General features: G+C 43.1%; 1 protein-coding gene and 1 long non-coding RNA gene across 2 annotated transcripts in view; both read left to right on the top strand.

Annotated features, from left to right (window-relative positions):
* Positions 1-25,010, top strand: part of LOC112432436 (protein NLRC3) — a 3,307,575-nt gene that overhangs the window by 257,924 nt on the left and 3,024,641 nt on the right. The gene's annotated exons all lie outside the window — the stretch shown is intronic.
* Positions 8,041-11,555, top strand: LOC143415773 (uncharacterized). Its single transcript, XR_013096216.1, has 3 exons — positions 8,041-11,178; positions 11,300-11,371; positions 11,471-11,555. It is a non-coding gene; the product is annotated as an uncharacterized LOC143415773 (long non-coding RNA).

Below are 25,010 nucleotides of genomic sequence, written 5' to 3'. Positions count from 1 at the left end.
AGACACAATGTAGAGTCCAGCATCAGCCCTGTGTGTCCCTCTGGATCTGACAGAGGATCATCAGTGTATCTGGACTGCTCTGCTGCTGCTCTGTCCTTCTACAGTCTCTGCACAGTCTCTGTCTCACTCTGGAAAGATTTTACAACTTGTTGTAATTACAGAACGTTAATATAATATTCAAACATGTGATCTTCTCTTTATTTCTGAATCTTTACCAAATAAAGAAAAACCAAACTAACAAACAGAAGCTGTCGTGTCCTTTTTCACCACATCTGTGAATCTTTTCTGTGTTTTTCCTCTTTTCCTCCTTCCTGCAGCTCCATCTTCATCATTCTGTGTCCAGTATATGTGAACACGTCCAAAGCATCTGAGCCTCATGTTACCCGTTTGTGTGAGTTACGCCTGTCGTTGTGTTGTGGTGTATAAATAAGGGGCAGGAGACAGCGCTGGATCTCTGAGTTCTTTACTCTCAATTTCTGCAACATCTGCAATATCTAGAAATGCAAACCTGTGAGCTGTGTGTGTTGTGCGTCTGCTCGGCCACCTCTCCTCCGGCCGTGCTGGAAGCAGCTGTGCGTTTGACAGTTTTATCGACTCGACAATAATCGAACAAATTAAATGTTCAAAAATATCAACTTAAGCACTTCAAAGTCAACAAAAAGCTTAAAACAATGAAATAATATTTCACTGACAAAACAACAGCTCATAAGAACGATACACAAAATAATACAGAAACAAACAAATAAAAGTTATTAACCAGGATCCATGTTTTTGTCACAAACACTGAATCAGCTGATTCACTCTTTATGTTTCTGAGTTTGTTTTGTGATTATAGTTCTGGTTTCTGTTTCTGTGTCTTCACTGTGTCCCACGTCTCCTTACTTTGGACTCTGTGTTATATTTCCTGTTTTACTTTGACAGTCCTGTGTTACTGTTTCCTGTCTCGTGTGTGTAATTGGTCCCAGCTGTGTTTCCCTCCTGTCTCCCGTTCCCTGATTACTAAACTGCGTCCACGCCGCCGGCGCTCCTCTCCACAGCTGGATTCCAGGATTTCAGAGCATCCAGCTGTGGTGAGTGATGGAGACACTTTCTCTGCTCCCTCAGTAATCAGGACAGTTTATTGAACATCAGAGGACATAAAGGACTGTTTTTCACCTGCCCGTTCTGAACCTGGACATTAAAGACTGCTGGCTTCAAGGACATTAATCCCAGTGTCAGCCAGCCAATAACAGCCTGTGTTTTTCAGCTCTTTAGGAGTCAGAAATGAGAAAGACACAGACTGCTAACCGCTCCCTGCAGGAAATAAGCTCCGCCTCTTCCTTTCCTGTATATGAGTGATTCTGACATGAGACACAATGAGTTTCCTGTTTATTGTGACTTAAAGCGAGCAGCAAAGACACTAAACTGTGTGTTTCCAGCTGAAGCTGCTTTTTGTGTTGCTCCCACAATCCTGTCTAAAACAGTCAGTGAGGAAAACTCAGTTTATGCTTCCAAGCTCATTGTGAGAGGGCACATTGTGTTCCTGCAAGTGCTGATTTTGTCTGCATCCCTGAGTTTAGTGAGCTGCCTCCAAGGACTTGTGAAGCCCAGTGTGTTAAGGCTGCATCTCCCAGATGTTTCCACCTTTCCAGCACAGACGATAAATGTTCCCACAAAGGCTCAAAGACGGTTTGATTTTCTGAGTGTTGGCCTCAAGAGATTGCTCAGTGAGCACCTGAGTGTTTCTGGGACATCGGACACTAACTGGAACTTCAAGTCTGGTTCTGAAGCTGCACATGCAAAGACTGTTTCTGGTTGTAGAGACCTGGCTGTTCCAGGGATTGTAACCTCCCCAGAGGCTGAGCTGCTGACCTCAGCTGACTCTGGAGCCTTGAAGGTAACTAAGTTTGCACCGCTCGGGTGAGCCATCTCAGCTGCAACAGCCTCCACAGAGAGCTCACGCAAGCTTACCCAGCCTGCTGAGGATTTTATGCTGCTGCAGCCCAAAAGGCATCCTGAGCTGGCTGACAGCCACCCACAGCTTCAGCTGCCTCAGCCAGGGGTCTCCACACCTGCTGGCCCTGCATCTGCTCTGACTGGGGGCTCCGGAGAGCCGCGCCAGCCATCCATCTCTGCTGGGGCTCCTGTTTGAGAATGTAGGAGTGTAAACTTCAAATATCTGCTCGGTTTGTCAAGATATCACATATTTGCAAAAGTGCTCTGACGTTTTTGGAGACGTCTCTTACCCACCATCTGGATAGCTAACCGGGAGGTCGAGGGTCATTAGAGCCGGCGAGAACAGCGGACTCCCGGCACATCGTTTTTGGACCCCCACGGCCTTTGGCTGTTCAGGTTTAAACATGATATATAAGTCACTTAGATCACGTAAAAATGTTATCGTTTGGCTTTTTTCAGTGTTGTTTGTTTGGTTTGGCTGAAGTTACAGTTTTCACACAGCTGAATAAACGTCAAACAGAAAAGTGATTAAACAGAAGTGTGAGACGGTCGAGAGTTTACTCCAGTGTCCTGTTAGATTTTAGACAGCAAGGAGCAGACGGCTGAGTTTATTAAACTCCACCGAGACAGCGGTGACGCGGATCTGAAGGCCAGACCGTCACAGCCGCTCACTTCCCGCCTACCCGACCTCTGGAGGACCCGGCCCACGTAGACCTTGAAGGCCGGGTCCTCAGGAGGATGCAGCCTGTGAGTTTGGACACGCCATGACACATGATGTTCTACAGCTGATGTGTTTAAGTGAGCTCTACAGGTGATCAGACTTATTAACGTTACCAGCATAATAAACTGTCCTGTCACTGAAGGTGTCTGCCCAACAAGGACGTGGTGCTGAATGCATCCAGACCCCTGCTGACTGTCTTTGCAGCTTCGGTCAAAGGTACAGTGTCCACTGTGACCCTGAGAGCAGGACACAGCCAGAGGTGAGTCAGCAGTTACAAACTAAATGCTGCTGACATGAATCAAACTGCTGGATAACCCACTGCTCATGAAAATGGCACCTTTCTGTTGCTTTTTGAGATTACTGAGAATATTTGAATTGTGACTCAGATGGCAGATCCAGGCTCTCAGCCTCCAGCTGAAACTTCCAGTCCTCCCCCAGCCAGAAGCTCTGATGCTGGGCTGAGAGACTTTGATCCTTCCCTGGATCCAGAAATCCAGGAGGGAGAAGGAGAACAGGACCTCCTTCCTGATCTGGAGAGGCCTGAGGGAAAGAAAGATGGAGCAGACAGAGCTTTGAACAAATCCAAACCTCCTGAGCTTCACCTCCACAAAGGTGCAGACACTGATGCACAGATTCACATGTGACACCTGCAGTGTCCAGCTTGTGCCGCTGACATTATCTCCACTCTGATACAAGCCTCATTCACTCGCTCACACACGTTCATACAATCACCTTTTCCTCACAGTCACACACATGAATGTAATGAGGGGAACTCTGGTTCACTGTCATTCCTCAGGATACTTTGATATGCAGACTGGAGGCTCTGTGGATGAAACACCGACTGTCTGAAGCACTCTGAAGTGTTCATGATGGACTTCATCCTGATTAACACTACAATACTTGTTAGAGGCCTTTTATATGTAATAATATTCTTTTCCATTAAAGCTCTGAACATTCTCACTCTTTCTTGACCAGGTGTGACACAGCTAACGTTACACAGCGCTCACACAGCGCTGACTGTACAGGCCTCACACAGCTACGACCTGCATCCACAACACCTGATTCTACTGAACACAAACAAGTTAATGATATATGAGCAATCCAGGGAAGGCTTCCAGGAAGGTGAGGATCCAAAGACAGCTCTACAACAGCATCAGTCAGCAACAATGTTACTAATCACTGACTCTTTCATCCTTTTATACTCAATCAAAAAGTGCTGTGTTCACATTTGTTTCTGCTGAAATCCAGAGACTGAAAATGCGTCTTTTTAAAGTTTGAATAAACTGACTGAACTTCTCACGAGTCCAACCATGAGGAACACTTCCCCCCATGACACATCACAGGACAACGTCTCAGTGGAGGGGGGACAGTAGCTCAGTTTAGGCAGTCACACTCAGAATCGATGCCTCCAGTCAGGGTCAAACGTGGTCCTCAGAAACCTGCAGATGTTTGGGCCAAGCTCTCACTGGTCTCTGCGTCTGTAGACTGAGCTGATGTTTCTCCAGGTGTCTGGTAAAAGGACGATGCTGCTGTCCAATGAGGCGAGGAGAGAAGTAGCCAAACAGGCGAGAGCCGTGAAGGAGGAACGGCGGGCAGCTCTGGATGCCCGACATAAATACCTGATGAGCAGGCTGGCCGACGCCGGCAGCCTGGAGGAGGCGGCGGTGGAAGACGCCATCGTCTCTGATGACAGAGTAAGTTCAGAGACGTGATCCTTCCTCAGAGTTGAACCTTTGAGTCATTAATGTCTGATTCTTCCAGTTCAGTCTGATCCATGAATTCTTTGCTGCAAACGGATCCAAGAAGCTGATTTTCTTCTATCAGGATGTCAAACAGGTAACTTTGATCACATTTCAATGACTGACACATGAAGGTCTAACCGCTCTTCATAATCTGCTGTCCTGTTTGTTGCAGCGTACTTTGTATTCATATCTTTTAATATCTGCCTTTCTCCCAGAGTCTGTCCTCCCGTCAGTCTTCCTTTGTGGACGCATCAAACTCAGCTGTGGCTCAGAGGAAACTCTTCCTCACTACGGGGAACTCTGAGGTTGGCTTCAGCTTTTTATGTTTAGTTCATGTGAGAATCACAGAAAAATGCTGATATGAGTGGAAGCTTCTGCTGGGAAATTGGCAAAGAGCAGATTATTGAACAGCGAGGCAGACAGTTCATTTCAGTGATGCCAGTTTATTAGAAACGAGGACTGTGGGGCTGCTGGAAGTCAGGACGGCCGTTCTCTGGATAAACCTGACAGCTGAGGTGGAGAGCAGGATTTATCCACAGACGGCTTCTTCCAAGCAAATGTCCTGAACACACCTGAGCTGAGGGTTACACAGTGTGTCCTGTGTGATCTCTGCTTTATGGTGGTTGAATCTCACAAATGTGACCATCAGACCTGACGACTTATTTGTGATGTTTTAATTAAAAATATCCTGGGTGAGGTGTTTGGGGCCTGTCCCATGAGGAGGAGTCTCCAGGGCAGACCCAGGACACACTAGAGAGGTTATATCTCTCAGCAGGCCTGGGAATGCCTCAGTATTGTCCTGGATATGCTGGAGGAAGTGGTTGTTTAGGGAGGTCTGGGATTCTCTGCTTAGACTGCTGCACCTGTGACCCGGGACCAGATAAACAGGAAATGGATGTTTGAAATTCAAAGAAATCCTCTTTTAATAATGAGGAAAAAAGACAGCAGGAGATCCATCGCAACTAACAAAACACTTCAAACACATCAATGCATCAACTTTAATCAACTTCATTTGGTTCAAATGAAGGAATCTAACAAAGCACTCACTAAAATGAAACACCAGTTAGTTTCCCGAGCTCAACAGGTCGAACACCTGAGTTTGGTTTGCGGTGCAGTTTTTATTTCTTCTAGATAACTTGGGTTATTTGCACAGGAAGGTTTTTAAATGTATTTCTTAAGTACGATCTTATATGGGGGTTGATTTTATAGCATAACAGAATAATGTAATAACTCTAATAGAGTATAAAACATTTGCAGAATGAAGTACAAGGTGAAGAAAAGTCAGAACGTCCCTGTTTGAAAATACAGTCTCAGAAGGTCAGAGATGGACAAATTCAGCTACAGAAACATGTGGCCATTTTTTTAAAGCCATAGAGCATATTACAGACGACACAAAGAGCAAACACTGTAAACTTCTAACCACAGACCTCACACAGCTCACACACGTCAGAGTGAAGCTGTCATTTCCTGAAGCTTCCACACAAGAGAACTGGCAACAAGGTGGAGTCCTCATGGATCACTAGCAGAGAAATGTGGGTGGGTGCCAGACCACATGGACTCGACTCACTTTATTTCATACAAAGGAGCAGACTAATGCTGTCATCCTTAAAGACTAACTAGAAACAAGCAGTGCGCTCGCATCGACTCGACTTGTTTTGCAAGTTTGAAGTGAGATGGTACTTTGGAGTCAGCCTCCGAGATGATGGCTGGTTTTTGAAAAAAATCTCATATTTATACAATGAGCAGCAGACTTTGCTGACTTGCAGAGGTCAACGTCCTCCTCAGTCATGCGCCATGAGTGGCACAGATACTATTCATCAAATAACTAACATGGCCTTGATTGTTACTCCAGAGACTTATCTGCGATGTAGCTTTATAGCATTTTCATTAGCAATCGTATGATTTGTGTTACAATGACCTTTGTGGACGGGCCCGGACCCCCAGGCCTCGTCCGTGACGCCGACGGTGAGCGCAACGTTTTTGTTTTCTTGCGCTTAAAATAACCTGATCAGCGTTCTGCGGACGGTTTGTTTACATTTCTCACATCTGTGATTGTTCACACGGGTTGGACACGAGCAGAGAGGGCTTTCAAGATGAAAAAGCCAACGTGAAACTTTAACGGACGACAATTGCAAGTTTTTCAATCAAATCTCCGTCACACCCTTCCTTGACCTCATCACGTTATCCACCTTAGTCAAGGAACAGTGGTTCGGGAAAATATGCATTTGTTTTTTGGACCAGTTTAAAACGTATCTCAACTAGTGATGTGCGGATCGATACTGAAATATCGATTCCTCCGATACCCGTCATTGTGTCCGGCCCCTTGGCGTGCACACTCACAACAATGGCTGAGCGTAAACAGAGTCATGTGCAGACGTATTTTACCTCCACGAACAGCTGAGACGTGGTTTGCCATACATGTGGCAAGAATGTGAGGTGTTGTGGTAACACCGCTGACCTGGTCAAACACCTCAGAGTGAATCATATCACAGAATATGACGAGCGTATGTTGAGGCGAACTGAAGAGGAGGAGAGGGAGAGGTGCTGCCAGGGCGAGACAGACGTCTCTCACGGAGTCCTTTAATGCTGCAGGCAGGCAACAAATAGCCACAACTTCAGGTTTTTCATTTCTATATGATAATTCTGCATCATTAAGTGATAAGAACAAGTAATCTGATGTCCTGTGATCATTACGACGCTATAATTTGAGATAAAATAAAAGATAGAGTAAAAAAATAAGTTTTTGTTCAGAGTATCGTATCAGATCAGTATCGTCGATACCAGCCTGAATTTTACTTGGTATCGGATCGGAAAGGAAATCAGTGGAAATCAAATCCTGCTTCTACAGGTGTCCAGTTCATTCACTCTGACCCCTCCAGATAAGCGTTGCCAGTTCTCACTGTGCTGTAGATCACATTTTCTTGTGTTTGGGGTTATAACGGTTACTTTTGAGGTCTGTGTTATAAAGCAAGTTAATCCTGAATTTAACTGGAGAAGACAAATTCCCACTGCGTGGTGTAGTGCACAGCCAGGCATTCTTTACATTAGTTCGTTTGACAAAACCAAAAAGCCGAAAGTATTTACTTGGAGTTTGGTTTGATGAAATAAGTGCCAGAATCAGTGAATACAAATGATTCCAATGACATGAAAACTGGTGGAAGGACAAATCCCTCAAGAAAAGCACGACTAGCACATTAAGTTTGTTTGTAATCATCATCATCTCTAACACCATGCGCACAACAGTGATTTTGTTACAGAACACTAAGATAGTAAAATCTGGGAAATGATGATATTTCTTTCCAAAACTTCCTGTCTGGAAGACATTAAAGCTGCTGTGCCACCTGCAGCTTCTTTCAATCTATGTTATGTGAATATATCTTTTTCTTTTTGGGTTTGAACATCCATTCAAACTCACTCTCTGCCTAGCAAGTCTCATTCCCTCATTTCCTTGGGGTCCAGCTTCACATACGTGGCACTGAGCCTTTTCCTTTGTCACCTCTTTCTGCTACATGCCTAGCCTCCCAGTTTCTTGGTCTATTTTCTTTTTCTTTGTAAATCTCTTCCTTCAAATACTTTCAAAATCACTTTTCTTTTTTCCCTTTCTTCTGTGCAGAGAAGACGTCAAAGCCCTTCTTGGCAGTTTATCTCAATAAAGCTGTACTATCCCAGCCATCTGGTAAGTCTTCCCTACTACCCAGAGCCTGTTTATACTCCTGCATGTCTCTGCCTTCACTCACTTCCTCTTCTTGATGTCCAAACTCATCCTTCAAACTACCATTTGATGCTGCATAGCTGCATTCTCCCTGACACCTCCTTGTCTCCTGTCTTTTTGATTTCACCTTCTGCATAATATTTAGTTGCCCTGTGTGCAGCTTCCTCCACTTTCATATATTTCTACAAGTTCCTCCCTGTTCTTGAAGTATGTGTGCACCACGGCCATTTCCACTTGGAAAATCTGCCCCACATCTGTCTTTCTAGATTTCTCTCCTAAACACCACACCTACCCAACACCTCATAACCTCTGTTCCCTTCACCTAAATGTCCATTGAAGTCTGTGTCAATCACCACTGTAGTATGTGGTCTCTTGCACACAAAATGTGTCTACCCTCCACCTCCATAATATGAGTCCGCCAGCCCTCCCATTGCCAGTCAGAGTCCATAACAAGTCAAAAACATAAACAGCTCGAACGTATTATTTATTTAAAAGAGAGAGAGAGAGAGAGAGAGAGAGAGAGAGAGAGAGAGAGAGAGAGAGAGAGAGAGAGAGAGAGAGAGCTCAGTTGTCCTTGCTCTAGCATCAAGAGTCAGTGACTGGCTGTTCACTGCAGGCTCAGCAGTCCAATGGCCGATCAGCAACAAAACAAATAAAAAAATAAGACACGTTCTTGATTATGACAACAAACCACATCCAAAAAAATATGACAGCAACACTTTAAGTTTTGTGTGCATTCATCATGTGCAACTCTGCAGAAAGTCTCATGTCAAGGATGTGTGGACAGGGGGGCTATTAAAAAGTTCCAGTATACAGAATAGAAAACCATCAAATGAATGAAATAAAATCTGTTGTCACAGTGGTTTTTGAAGGAACAATTACTTCACAGATGGACAGCCTCATTATATTTGAGTTAAACCTGATGATACACACTTCACGTCACCCTAGTTACATGTTTTTATTTGCCATGTGTATGTTATCCAAGGGAGGGAAAAAATGAAAAAGAAAACTTTTGATGTGTCCAGACATTTCTTCACATCAGCTGCCAGCAACCAGTTTCAGCATGTACAACTGTTGCAGTAAGTGTGCTCATGCAGACCAACTATGCTGGTCCACTGTTCTTAATGGTGCTGCATGTTGAGAAAGAAGTGAAACAAATGTTTTGTTTAACAAGTCCACTAGTGTTAGAATAACTTGGCATTTCCAATCTGTTTCTGCTGTAGTTCAATGAAAGGTTTCAGTTACTTAAGTTTGAGAAAAACCAAAAAAAACGTTGGCCAGCTTCCCTCAGGGTCACTCCACGGTTGATGACATGGTCCACTATTGTAGCTCTGATGTCATCAGCAATTCTATTTCTTACTCTTCTTACCCGTCCTCTCCCCCCTCCTCGTCCTCCTCTTGCTCCTCCTTGTCCTTGTCGTCCTCTTCATCCTACTTCTTCACCTCCACGTCCTCTTCCTCGGCCTCCTCTCACTCTTCCTGCTCCCTCCATTGTACTCCACACACAGAGCTTACCTGTATCATAGTGCTTAGGCTGATTGCAAAGTGAACTAATTATCTAAAAAAGCTTTCACATGTGGCAGTGTGCCAGACAGTTGACAAAATAGTGTAAATAATGGCCATAAATGTGTATAGTTTTGCTAGGAGTGCGTTGATCATTTGGAAATTGAGTGCAAAGCAGTGAGTTGTGTTTACAGTTCTGCAAAAAGAGTGCTGTGCAGTGGATTGTAGCTACAGGTTTGCAAAGTGTGTGTTACAAAATGGCAAACTGAGTGCAAAGCAGTGTTTGTGCTTTTAGTTTTGCACACTCAGTGAGTGGTTTTGCTATAAGTATCAATAGTTTTAGGAATTGTGCTGTAAGAATCACAGTTAGGGTTTAAGCATTCAGAAAAACCTGTAATAAACGCACACGCATGCGTCTTCAGCATTACTGGGTTTCTGCAGCTCCTGGTTTCCTGTTTAATACATTCACACAAGCAATCAAACGCTATGAATCGTTCCACAATGTTTGCAGTCACTTTTCTTATCCCTCCTGACTCAAGAGCATAAAGCGATCTACGTTAGCTCTGGGAATTCTGACGGTCGTTCAGTAAATCTTTGTTTAATCTCTTTATTTGCTTTTTGGAGAAGTGAAGGTACAAAAACCTCGTCAATCAAATTTGCTTCGGTGGACAGAAAACAGCCGTTGTAGACTGTTTGGGGTTACCTTTTATAAGTATTGAATTTTCAAAAGTGAAGTCAGTTCTTCTGACCAGGTTCAGACCAGGATGAACACAAGTATGATACTGGACCCACTAGAGAACTGGTCCCAGCTGTGGGTTCACCTCCTCCTGCTGAACTCATAGGACAGACTCTAATGTAGCATCACGTTCATCGGTCACTCCTGACCTCCTGTGAAGCATGACGGATGTGTAATTAATGACTTCATTATTTGGGGCATTATTGCTCTAAAAATCATATTAATAGTATTATTATTATTGTGCTTTAGGCTGCACTGATAACGCAGAGGTCTCTTCTTCCTCTGGGCTGTTTAAAGGGCCAGTTTGTCCAAAGCTGTGTATATACCAGCTGCTGTCAGGCTTCAGATGTCTGCATTAGTCCACAGTCCACTGTTTGTAAGCCATTGCTTTACTGCAAAAGTTCCCATCTACTGTAAAGAAATGGAGATAAGCAGGCACATAATATGAAAAGGCATGCTGTAGCTGACTTTGTCTTTTCTGATCCATCGGTTTGTGTGGCTCTTTCCACAGGAAGGACCTAACCCACACTTTATTTACTTATATGATAAGTTTAGTGGAGTGGAGTGCAAAATACACAGTGTTTACTTTTAATTTAACAACATGAAGCTGCATCAAGTTTCCATGGTGACTGCTCAAGAAATTCTGCATTCATAAATAAACATCAGACTGTCAAAAGAGCTCATCTGTGCGAGACCACCGAGCTGAGAGCATTTTCAGGTCCAGATCCCCCGTACGCCATCGTTGGAGAGCAGTTGACGTTTTTCTTCCTGACTTTGATTTGAACACGTTTAAATGGAAAAGAGTCAAGGAATCTATAAGCCTATCAGGGTATGTGACGCTTTTGCTTTTACTGCATTTCAGTAATTTGAAGAATTTGATGTCGTTTTAAAAGTTGACAAACTGAGAATCATTTTAAGTAACAATGACTAAATTGCTATTTCTTTGACAGGTGTTGTTCAACACACCGATTTATGAAACAGCTGTAAAGATCTGCTGGTATCTTCCGGGCTACAAGGCTCAGGTTAGACCCAGATTCATGCAAACCAAAGCTGACAGAAAATATCAGGTCATTTCTGAGGACCTGAGAGTGGTGGTGATTAAATGTCTCCTTTACTTTTAGGTTGCGATAATGACGGAGTTTCTCAGACTTCAGCAGGAAGATCTAATTCCACCGAACCTCACTGCTGAAGATCTGAGAGATCTTTCGGTGGAGAAGAGCAGGGAGACGCTCAGAGAGCAGTGAGTTACTGTCACGCCTGAAAGTCTGTTTGTGATGACGTGTAAGTGCTGAGAGAAAACCTCTGCTTTGCTTTCTTTTGAAGGCTGTGGGAGTTTGAGTTAGAGGATTTTGACGAAGAGGAAGCCAAACCTCTTCTAAGGCTGGTAAGACGAGAAAACCCACAAGACTTTTTTTTCATTACGTGCACATAACCTTTACACATAAGCGCACTGTAAATGTGTTTTCTGTTTCAGGTGTGGGCGGTGAACGTCAGCAATAAAATGAGGGACGTTGAATTTGAAGCCAGGTTGCTTCTTCAGTTCCCAGAGGCCGTACCTCCTAAATTTCAGTGAGTCACATGTAACATACAGTTATTAACCCTGTAAGACCCAACCCATCAAAAAACAGCCAGAAAATTCAGATTCTTTGGAACTGAGATGTTTATCAACCCTTTAAACAAAAGCCACACATGAGTTCTTTGCTATGTCATGTTGTGTATGATTTACTTTTATTGTGTATTTATTTTTTGTATCACATTTGATACACTGGGTGTTTTTGGCAACTTTTTGTTAACGACAATGTTAACTTTAGACTAAAAAAGAGTTTTGTCCACAACATTTAGAAATTATAGCAAGTATTGATCATGTTGATGAGATCGAGGTCTCAGAAACTCATGTATGATACAAAGGTGGTTACAGGGTTAACAGTCCAGCTACAGTGTTTCAATATTTAAATGATGCTTTGAATATGTTTAACAGATAACTCTTATCATGTTTTTCTACAGAGCACCTAAATTCCTCAGCGCGGTGAAGGATTACGTTGAAATCCTGAAAAAGAAGCAGCAGGAACAGCCTAACAGCAAACTGCTCACCGCGCAGGAGGTAGTGGTCGAGGTAGTTCCCCGCGTTCTCCAGGGCTTCTGGGAGCTTCCTCCTCGTCCCCTCCTAAACATGGCCTCCCAGAGTCTAAGTATCCTCTCCACCAGTGTCACCAAGGCCACTTTAGATCGTGTCTCCAAGAGCCTCACGGCGATGGAAACACAGGCCATCTTCACCCGCTCTATCCGAGATGATCTGGTCGACAGCATCCTGACAGAGATTAGACAGAAATTTCCTGAAGAAATTCTGTCTATCCAAGTTGCAAACTTTGCACCCCTGTTGCTGAAGACCATTGCTGATGTAGCAAGGATCCGGATATGTGAAATCTTTGAGCCCCCTTCAAGTCCTGATGTGAAGAGCACAAATGGTGAGCGCTCCTCTGACGGCCTTTCAGTGGCAAATGTTCCACCAGCCGAAGAAGCTCTGTCAGAAAGTGTTGCAGAGCCCGACGTTCCCTGTGAGGAACTTCTTTCTGAAAGGGCATCCAGTCTGAGTACTCGAGACCTTACGATCGAAGGAGCTCTGTCAGAAAGTGTTGCAGAGCCCGACGTTCCCTGTGAGGAACTTCTTTCTGAAAGGGCATCCAGTCTGAGTACTCGAGACCTTACGATCGAAGGAGCTCTGTCAGAAAGTGTTGCAGAGCCCGACGCTCCCTGTGAGGAACCCTATGGCGAGTCCAAATCCTGTGTTGAAGGTGAAGATCATATGATCAACGGATCTTGTTCTGAAATTGGGCCGGTTCCTGATGTTCCCTTTGAGGAACCTTTTCCAGAACCTGAAGCCAGCATGAAGTCCGAAGACCGTCAGATCAAGAAGAAGAAAAAGGGCTTCTTCAAAAGACTGAGAAGTCTGTTCTGCTGCTGTTGCAGACCAAAAGTCACCGACTGACACTGAAGCTGTGACCCAGTGTTGGTGTTGCAGTAACTCTAAATATGTAAATATGTTCCTTAATGATTGTTCTTCATGTTTTTGGGGGTTTCTTTAGTTTTCAGTGGGCTGGGTGTTTTTTCTCCTCCGTGTTCTTTACTTGATTCTTGTTCATAGTTCCTGATTTGTTTTCCTAGTTCTTGTTTCTTAGTTTGTAGTTTCTTGAGTCCACCTGAGTTTCCAGCAATAAAAGCTGCCGATTCAAGTTTCATTCCACGTAAGAGTCCTGTGTTTGGGTCCTACTACCTGCCTGTCACAGCACACCATGACAGAAACTTTATAAACTCATTCATATTTCTACACGAGTCTCCAGCTATGTTAAAGATTTTTTTTCTTTCAAACATTTGTAAGAATCTCTTATGGTTCTCAAAATACTTCCACAAGTCCAGTAAGTGTAGTGCAGTAACATATTGATGGTATTATTTTTAATAATTATTTATTATTTTTAATGCACTTTGAACTAGAGATGGACCGATCCGATATTACGTATCGGTCCGATACTGACCTAAATTACTGGATCGGATATCGGAGAAAAATAAAAAATGTAATCCGATCCATTAAATATCACGAAAGCGCCTCACAAAACTTGCAATACGCCGTAACTCACCTCAGAACGTTAGCACGTTGGAGCAGTATGCATCACGTGATAGAGCGGCTGTGGCATGCGGGACCTGTCGGTGGTCTGGATAGCATTTGGAGCTTCGCTAGCAACCCGGCATTTCATCTCCGACAAAGTTATCCCGAGAGAAGTAAAGCAAGTGTGTAAGTCCATCTCTGAATGTTTGTAAAGCATTCCTGCGTTAAGCTTAACAAACGATATATGGAGCGACTGACTCTTCTTGCTGCTACTTCAATCATGAAACTGCTTAACGATCAGCTGATCAGCTTTTCTGTCGTGAGTCCGTGTCTCTAGTTTGCTTTTGGCCCACTTTGCACCAGAAAGAGGAAACCAGCGGCTGAACAACAGAAGCACGTTTAAGCTTGATCAGCTGTTGTTAGAATGTATTTAATATTACTTTCTACTCGAGGATCGTTTTCTACGTAGCTGACGCTGGTAACTGTGCAGGGGCGGATCTAGCAAAGTTTAGCCAGGGGGGCCAATAGGGCATTAACAGGGAAAAGGGGGCACAAAGACATACTTTTCTTTCTTATTCTCATTTAAAATGTCAAGCTTTTAATAAATAATTATCTGACAGCCAAAGTTTTAATTTGATGCAAAATGAATAGAAGTCCATTACTGTATATAGTAACTATTAAGTCTAATATATATACCCTAGTAAGCTATAGTACTTTTTCCTTTGGGAAGGTACCATCTGTGCAGTCTGCAATTTTGTTGAAGAAAGATGTTGAATCTATTTAATATTTCTTGAAAAATAATTGATTTCTGTGCATTTTTTTTCACACTGCATCAAATTAAGGTTGATTACGTCGATTAAGCATCATGAGGTGGAGCGTGAGGGGTGGTTCCCTATTTTTTATTTATTTATTTTTGTTGTTGCTGGGAGTTGGAACCCTATTAGTTAGGTTGCTTAATATTTATGCTAAGTACTCTTTAAAATACCAGAATAGGGAGGATGGTGTAGGTTTAAGTTTATTAGATTGATCAGTATTGCTGAACTATGAAACATTTTTTTTGCATACAGGTATAACAGAATAGCTTTAGTGTAGTTGTTGTTTTAAACTTGAGTATGAACTTATACAAAATGCAGCAAGATATTTAAAAAACAGTTTTGTTGATTAAAAAACACTATATCGGATTCATATCGGTATCGGCAGATATCCAAATTTATGATATCGGTATCGGACATAAAAAAGTGGTATCGTGCCATCTCTACTTTGAACTGAAACTGGTATATAAAATGTACTTCCTGTAGAAAATGCAGTGTGAGTGCTAATAGCTGAATAGCTTGAGTTGAATTTTTATAATTGCTGAAATCTTTGGTGAAAAACATGTTACAGTTTTTGCCCGTTGCTTGAACACATTTTGCAAAACGTCGCTCATTGTGCCAAAACTCTAAACACAAGTAAACATGACACATCAAAATATACCATTCACATCTGTGCCAAACTGAAACTCTGCTGTCAAAACCTAACATTCCTCTGTCAAGATGTAACTCTGTTGACAAAATGACACATACTTGCATCACATGCAGATCAGATCAGGGGGACACACTAGTCTACTTCATATAAAACACTGCAGTCTTTCATTGTCATTGTTTATTCTGAAGGCACATTTTCAGGAGACACAAACAACCAAAAAAAGCAAATAGGCCTACTCAATATTGTCCACTGCAGCACCATCAATTCAGATAAAGCAAAACACAAACATAATACAGTAATAGAAAAAACACTATACTGTACACACAAAAAATCATGACAATTGTGCATACGTGGGCTCATGGATCCCGCCGTCTGTTGGGGTCTGGCCACAGGACCTCATCGACATCGCAAGCAGTGTCTTCTCCCGCTGGGCACCGGGGAAAATATCCTCTTGCATGTCGAAACCATCCATGGATTGCTGTCACCTGAATGTAAATAGAAATATATGTGGTGGCCCCTAGAGACAAAACACGTACAAACTCCAAAGCACATTTCTAGCTTGAACTGAACTTCCAAAACAGAGCTACCTAGAACAGCGGTCCCCAACCCCCGGGCCTCGGACTGGTACCGGTCCGTGAGTCGTTTGGTACCGGGCCGCGAGAGTTGAGGCTCAGGTGTGAAATGTCTGGTTTTCAGGGTTTTTATTGCTTTTCAGCGTTATTTTGTTATCGTTTTTATCATTAACTCGGTTTTCCTGGGTCTTTTCACGTGTGTTATGAATAAATCTTCTTTTTCGGTACCGGTACTAGTTTTATTTTGTTGTATTTATCCGCGACACCTTAAAGGCCGGTCCGTGAAAATATTGTCGGGCATAAACCGGTCAGTGGTGCAAAAAAGGTTGGAGACCGCTGACCTAGATCACGTAAATTACACAATTGAAAGCATGAAAGCATATGTGTATTGTTTGTGTATTTATGCACAAGCATTCATATATATTCAAATCATTAAAAAAAAAAAGTTCATTTGCCTGTTACTACCACACACCAAATCTGGTCGTGGTACTTGGTGAACTGAGAGACACAACAGCAGAGGTCACTCTTAATGCTATAAAAGAGGCCTTTGCAAGACATGCAGTTGCCGAGACTGTGGTATCGGACAACAGGCCGCAAGTTTCATCAGAACAGTTCAAGCACTTTGCTAAAGAGTACCAGTTCACACATGAAACGAGCAGCCCCAGGTACCCCCAAGCCAACGGGGAGGCAGAACGCGCTGATCGTACCATTAAAGACTTGAAAGGACTGTGACTACAGCAGAGCACTGCTAGCGTGCAGGGCCACCCCACTGGAACATGGGCTCTCACCGGCACAGTTGCTCATGGGGAGACACCTGCGTACCTCTCTGCCACAAGCTGCTGCGAAGCTGGTGCCAAAGTGGCCCGACCTACAGGCTTTTCGCGAGAAGGATGAGGAGGGGAGGCGTGAGCAGGCAAAACACTACAACCGCAGACATAGAGTCAGGACAGAAGGTGTGGATTACTACTGAAGGAACCACTGGAGCAGTAGTTGGACCTGCCAGTGCTCCCAGATCTTATGTGGTAGAGACAGACAGGTTTTCTAAGGAGAAATAGGAGCCACCTCACACCAACAGGGACTGTTACCAGATCTGGTCGAGCGGTGAGACCTCGTGTAAGATTGGATGTGTAATTCTCTGAAGTTATCCATTCAGGCCCTATTCAAAGCTGGCTTAGGCTGTTAGAGATGTTTACAATTATGTGTTTCGTTTAAATGTAAGTGAACAAGTGAGAGATGTGTATCATTTTAACATTTGATAATGCTCTGCATTCCTGTTCTTGTGAGCTGAGTGAGTCATTGTGAAGTATGTCTTTAGCTAAAAGGAGGTGTAGCGGGAGACTACTGTACCCATAAGGCTGTGTGTGTGTGTGGGGGGGGGGTATGATCTAAATTATAATATTGCTGACTGTCTGAGTATTTTTCAGAGAAACCTGTAAGTCACTTAAAGCCAAGTTCACTCATAATGTCACGGTCTGGCTGGCAGACCGTGGGGGTGTAGGGAAGGAGGACACAGGCGCGGTGCTCTATGTACAAGCAGTGCGTTTATTTACAGCGATGGACAGACATGACAATAAATCCCGTGCTCTCCTGACTCCCGTGACGTGTCCTCTTCCCAGTGCTAGTGCTCCTGTCTCCGCTTCTCCGTGATGAGCACCCCGTGCTCGCTGTCCTCTCGTCTCCCCGTAACTCCTGGGGACATAAGAGAGAGGAAGCCGTCAGACACACAATAATGCAGCAGACTCAAACTAGGAACTGGTCGAGAGACTGACGTGAAGCCACGCAATGATCCAGCGTCGGAGAGAGCTCCACCACACTCTCAAATAGCTCCTCCGACAGGCCTGATCAGCTGCAGGTGTGGCCAATCACCTGCCAGGGCCACACACACACACACACACACACACACACACACACACACACACACACACACACACACACACACACACACACACACGTCTACAAGCAGGGAGAACGAGGGACAGCAATACAAAATACATACATTATAATATTAGTCCATAACTGCTCAGGGTCCTGGGTCTGACACATAAAATGTGTCCGTCACAATAACGTTGCAGGCTATGCTAGGCTTTGGCCCACATCAGTCTAAAACTGTATGTAACCATGAATAACGTGTTTTGGAAACTAACAGCACAACATGCAGCACTGTTAGTTCTCTCAGTCTCAGAGCAGCGTTTCTAATTCTAATCTAAGTGAAGCTGTCAGAGAAAACAGCAGCCTCGAGCAGCCAGGATATTAGTTTACAGAGGCTGTTAGAATTATATGCCTAACGTTAAAATGTTGGTGACACAAGAATTTCATCTTAATGGCACTGACGTATTCATAGGTCATAGTTATGATTTTGCAAATATTCCACCTTGTAGTGCAGTTTGCACAACTTGTTTTAAAAATGCACTCAGCCTACAAACATTACTGATCAGTCAAGATCTGCACAAAGTGACAGACACACTGAAGCAGCTCCACATTTTATTCTTATTGTCATGTATGTCCTATTTGTCAGGTGACAGAAGAAGCAACACAAAGCTCAGAGAGCAATGGTGACACAAGATCACAGGTGGAATTGGATGATGACGCAGAATGAGAAGAGCGAAAGTGGATCGCTAAATGAAACGGATGAACCAGAACTGGTTTGTAAAAATGCTGCAGCTTCAGTGGTGTGGAACTGGTTTAGCTTTCGTCCGTCAGATACACAACAAAGCACTATTTTTGGTAGAGCATGCTAGCGGGCCGTCGTTATTACCGTGTTGTTTGGAAAATACGGCGCACTTAAAATCAATCCTTTGATTTTTCTGAAAGTCGACAGAGCCCCTTATAACCCCGTGTGCCTTATGTATGAACTCTGGTTGTGTTTACTGACCTCGAAACGATTTTATGTGCACGGCGCTCGAAAATCTGTCAGATGTTTCAGTACGACTTTGCTAAGCTACCACCGCTTGATGGATTGTCGGAGCGTTACGGCTGTCGTAGGCAGGAGCCTCGCGGAGTGAGCCATGTCTCCGTGACGACCAGGACACAGCAGTCACGGACGATTGGCTGTGCGGCGAGAAGTAGGTTCAGTTCGTCTATTTTGTTGACGACCGACCGTGCGCTGGTCAGAAAGATGCTCGGGAGCGGTGGTTTGAAAGGCTGCTTCTTTAGCCTGGCCAGCAGGCCCGACAGGCATCCCCGCTTTTGTTTGCGTTCCTTCCGCCGCCTGCGTTTCTTGGCAGAGCCGATAACAATCCACGGAGCACCCGATGTTCTCGCTATCTCCGGGGGGATGTTGTGCACCCTCTGATAATCACTGGTAATGGGGATCTGGCTGTTATATCCGATCTTGCATAATTCCAGATGGTTGTAGGAAAATTTGGCTTCACAATAAGGAAAACAAAAGAAGAAGAAAAAGTGGAGAAACAAAAACGAAAGGCACCCAAGTGGAGAGCATAGAGCCGCTGCGTCTGTGCGCGCCGCCATCTAGTATACTTCTTCTAGTACACAGCCTGGAGGTGTGTTTGGTGTCATTGTCCTGTTGAAAACTGGTCCCTAAATGCAATTTCTCAACGAGAAGTTTGGGCTCGGGTGAGTCTGCGTGCTGAAGATATCTACCTATTCAGAACCATGGTAACAGGGTTCTGGCTGATCGGAGCTGGCTTGAGAAAGCGGAACCGGCTGTTCAAACCCCCACAAGGCTGCCCGCTGGGATTGGAACGATGGGAGAGGCGTGAGTTTCTCAAAATGGGCTCATTGAGTCAGCACGGATAAGATCTTGGAGAGGCTACGGCTGCTGTGAATACTCAGAATAAGATCTCTGACTGCAGACTGGATACATCTCGGAAGGGCTCGCTCAGAATAACATCTCTGGGCGCAAATTGGATGACATCTCGGGGAGGCACACTGCCGTGAGTTCTCAGAATCGGCTCCTTGAGCACAAGAATGACAACATCACAGAACGCAAGTATGGCGAAGCTCGCGGCTCTCCAACGGGAGATTGAGAGACCAGTGTTGGACTGTAGAACTGCTTTGAAATTCATATGAGCTGTTCGCACTAAAGTAAAAAGCACCATCACTTATGCGGAGACCCTCTCGGCGCCAGCTGTGGGCTCAAGGCTGGAGCCGAACAAAAACACCCTGATAACGACTGTGTTGAGTCTGTTCCTTCCTATTCCATGCAAGGCCACCTGGGTTGGCTGGAAGACTGTTTACTTAGCCTGGCAGGGCGAAGGACACTGTCTCAGCTGAACCCTGGACACACACACACATACAGGGAGTGCAGAATTATTAGGCAAATGAGTATTTTGTCCACATCATCCTCTTCATGCATGCTGTCTTACTCCAAGCTGTATAGGCTCGAAAGCCTACTACCAATTAAGCATATTAGGTGATGTGCATCTCTGTTGATAGGTTTGTAGCTTGAACCCATCCACTGGAACGTTGAAGACAATATAATTACACTGCAAAGCAAGACACAAGTAGGCAAAGACTTCATGTTTCTCGTGCACGGGAGAAATGACCGGACAAAGCGCCATTCCTTCGCTTGACCCCAGTCACTCTCGTCCGTCCTCCCGTACCACTGTTCTTTTATTGAGGTTACATGAATATGCATAGGTTCATTAACATATGACGTCTACATACACACAAAGAGTACCTTGCCTGTGTGTGTGTGTGTGTGTGTGTGTGTGTGTGTGTGTGTCTGTGTGTGTGACTTGTGTGAGGTCAAGATGTGACCCTGTGAAGACTCCCCAAAGCTGGTGCCAGAAGTCTGGGTCCATCTAACAAAAGGCTCTTATACTTAAACAGATATACGTGTGTTTGCTATACCATAAATCAGCAAAAGAAGATACGACCTCTCCTCTGTAGGGGAGTGAACTCACCCCCCTCTTCATGCTACACAGAGTTGTTACAGACCTCCTAGAATGAGACATTCTTTCAATCTACAAATGATTATATACTTCTAAGCATATATAAGTAAATATTTCTAAGCATAAATGACAATCAACAATACAAAACCTATCACTCCCTATTCTGGTATTTTAAAGAGTACTTAGCAGAAATATTAAACAACCTAACTAATAGGGTTGCAAACTCCCAGCAAAAAAAAAACTAAAGGGAACCATCGCCCACCCTCTGCCTCGTGATGCTTAATCGACATAATCGACTTTAATTTAATGCATGTATTTTAAAAAAATGCACAGAAATCAATTATTTTTCAACAACAATTAAATAGATTCAACATCTTTCTTCAACAGAACTGCAGACTGCACAGATGGTATCTTCCCAAAGGAAAAAGTACTATAACTTACTAGGGTATATATTAGACTTAATAGTTACTATATACAATATTAGATTTCTATACATTTTACGTTAGATAAAAACTTTGGTTATAAGATTCAGATAATTATTTATTAAAAGCGAGACATTTTAAACGAGAATAAGAAAGAAAAGTATTTCTTTGTGCCCCCCTTTTCCCTGTTAATGCCCCAGCTGGCCCCCTGGCAAAACCGTGCTAGACCCGCCCCTGCACAGTTACCAGCTGTCAGCTACTTATAGCATTAGGCATTAAAGTAATATTAAATAAATTCTAACAACAGCTTATCAAGCTTAAACGTGCTGCTGTGGTTTATCTGCTGGTTTCCTCTTTCTGGCGCAAAGTGGGAAACAAACAAGAGAGACGGAACTTGCGATCAGCTGATCATTGATTAGTTTCATGATTGAAGTAGCAGCAGGAGAGGGAGGGGGAGAGGAGGCGCGGCAGTCGCTCCATATATCGGTTGTTAAGCTTAACGTGGGAATGCGTTACAAACATTGAGAGAGAAACTTACAAACTTGCTTTACTTCTCTAGGACAGCTTTCACTGAGAAGAAATGCCGATTTGGAAACATGTAGCGAGGCGCTAAATGCTCCACCAGACAACCGAGAGGTCTCTTGTTGTCACATGCAAGAAAGCATGCTCTGAAGAATATCCAGGTAGATAACTGTGGCGATATGTTGGTTATATTACTTTAAAGTGCAACTGGCTAATTCTTATTTTAGCCAACTCGAAAAGTAAAAATGATGCAACGACCTTGAAATAACACATTTATCTCACTGAAACATGTCATTTAAATAAAAACATTTACTGAAATTAAAATAAATATACTGAATATAATATGGCTCAGATTTAATGGAATATAATGATCCTTTTGTGTTGCTGTTAAAGAAAGGGATAATGTGTGATTACTGTTTTTAAACTATGGGCTACAAACTAAATCCTTTTATTATTTCTGTCCTCGGTTTTAACTCATTAATAATCATTAGGATGAAGCCCCCTAAAAAACAACGTAAAGGTCATGAAAATGTAAACAATTTGGCATTTTGATGATGCATCATCCACATTAAAAAGTAGAGATCATATCAGCCCTGTATTTACTTGTATCGGAGACATAAAAAATCTTTCCGTATCGCACAGCACTACAGAAAGCTCTTTTCTAGGGTTGTATTAAACATCTGTAACTACCGTAACTCCTGATCCATTTCCTCAATTAAAAGAAGTCCAATGATTCCTGAGAGCAGCAACTCTGCACTTTTCATTAATATTTGCATCATTACGGTAATCCCAGGTACATTGTTGCAGCAGCCCCGTGAAGGCAAAGGTTGAGAGAATAGTGAGTGAGCGTGATGGAACAATGTTATCACACGTTTGGCTTCTTTTTACCATGTTTGTTTGTTTTGTTCTTTCATGTGTTATTTACCAAGATTTGGATGGTGTTCTGCCTCGAGTTACCATAATGTCCCTAACATCACAAAAAAGCAGCTTTCAAGAACTGCTGAAATTTCTCATTTGCCCCAATGGTTCAAGACTCAAGTTAGGCTAAAAACACTGGGACCAGTTTAAATGGGTTCATGTGTGTCAGCTGCATCGTCACTGCTGCTCTTATGTTATGTGTTTTTGTTGAAAACTAGGTGCTGTTTGGCCTTAATGATGTCAAACTTTTCATTCACTTGTTTGCTCCTAAATACGTTTCTATTGCAGGTCTTTTCCAGTTGAAAATGTGAGTGAGCACTACACAAATTACTGACACTGAAATACACTGAAAAGAAAAACAACTAAACTAAATCCAAACAAAAACAACTAAACGAAGTAGTTACACACGTTATAGAATATATATACTGGGCATACAAGCCTGGCCTAAGCTTTCTGTCAGGAAGACTGCAGCAGTCCAGGAGTTGGGTTAACTGTCTTTAAGTCCCACAGAAGAAATGTTTACATCAAAGTGCTTGCCAGGCTTAATCCAAATTAGGTACAGCCATACTTGAACTTATCATTGTATAGTATGTGGGACTATGAGCAATGGTTTTCTGGAAACAGAAACAGGCAATTTTATCATTAGTAGAGTCACAAATAACTAGAAAAACAATTGAAAACATAATGTACTCAACACAGCAATATCTCACAATATCCACAAGGGGTCACTATAGCTCATATATTGCCTAAATAGCACGTCATACAAATTGCCAATCATAAGGCACGGACATGGCAAGCTAGCCACAGTTAAACTAAACAATAGAAAAGTCCTTTATTTGTAATACCGCTGGATGTAATGACTGCGGGAGATTACAGCCACTGCTATTAACTTAGTGCCAAATAATCCTACCAACATGGTATCAAAGAACTGAGGCATAACTTTAACATGCACAAACAATTATAACAGCTTCATGCGAGTCATCCTGCCAAAAGGACTAACACTCACAGGTTCATAAACACACAACTTAATCACACGAAACAACTGCGATGCTCTGCAGTGGCACCTTTAGTCACTCCCACTCTGCGTGCTGAGCACATGCCCACTGATACGCTTATTTCCTTTGAGTGTGCTTGATTTCTGCCTCTAGACATTCTGAGGCCGAGTCAGAGCAGGAAACTTGAGCACACGTGGTCTCATTAAATCAGACAGCTGGAGTCATTTAAAAAGGATCTTTTAAGCAGTGCTGTCCCTCAGCTTCATAGTAGATCCATCTATGGATCAGTTTGAAAATCCTAGCTGTCTTCTTTCTAGTTATCATGTTACAAGATTTTAAGAAAACTTGAACGCTGATCATGAGTTGAATGCCACTGATCTTCAAAATCATCCAAGCTTTTTGATAAATGCACACAAAAGTCGGGTGTCCATGCCACCCGCATGCAAGGTGACAAAAATACCCCAATCAGCCTTTCAAGCTGACAGCTAAAGAAACCATTTCACCAGATTTAGCTTCTTGGATATTGTGTTCACTATACTGTGTTCAAAATGTACTTCTCATTTAATAGAAGAAATGTAATCATGTCAATATAGAGGATTTCAAATTCTCACTCCTGTTAATTAAAAAAAGGAAAAAAGTAGGATAAGACATGAGAAACTCCTTGAAAAGGACAGTCTCCATTATAGCACCTCATGGAAGCTTTGTTAGACTACCTGTCATTAAAAACTAGAAAGACCATCCAGCATCGGGAGCTTTCAGACTTCCAGGTACGACAACAAGCCTATTGCTGGTTTGCCCACTCTGACTGTGTCAGTATTTGCTCCACATACCAACTGCTCTGACCCTAAAGTAAGCCAGAATCCCACACAGCCATATGTAGGCACATTCCAACCACAAAGAATAACTGGGGATTCTTCATCCTGTAAACATCCTGAACAACTGGTTTTGGTGGTTTGATGGGAACAGATCCTCACCTGATCAGGAATACCAACGATCACCCCACCACTCATGTCTTGTTGGGAAATGTTTGCAGTCCTCAAGCTGTGAAAGTCATCAGGTGCAGCAGTCATGAATACCATGTAAACATCCCTGTTGGTAGGACAAACAAATAACAGTGGGATTCATTCGAGAAATCAGAACTTGTTTGATTCCCTGTCTGACAAAAAGAAATTAATGCAACGTAAAAATTAGATTTAAAAAATCAGCAGCATCATATGTAACCAGGTCCTAATTTACATATTGTTATAATTACACAAAATTTGTTCTAAACCCAAACTGCTCCTGGTATATCTGACTTTTAGCACCTCCAAGCCT

Source organism: Maylandia zebra, unplaced genomic scaffold (assembly GCF_041146795.1).
Source record: "Maylandia zebra isolate NMK-2024a unplaced genomic scaffold, Mzebra_GT3a scaffold03, whole genome shotgun sequence".
In the NCBI taxonomy this organism is placed as follows: domain Eukaryota; kingdom Metazoa; phylum Chordata; class Actinopteri; order Cichliformes; family Cichlidae; genus Maylandia; species Maylandia zebra.
The sequence above is the reverse complement of the archived record's forward strand: the minus strand, read 5'-3'. Positions and strand labels throughout refer to the sequence as shown.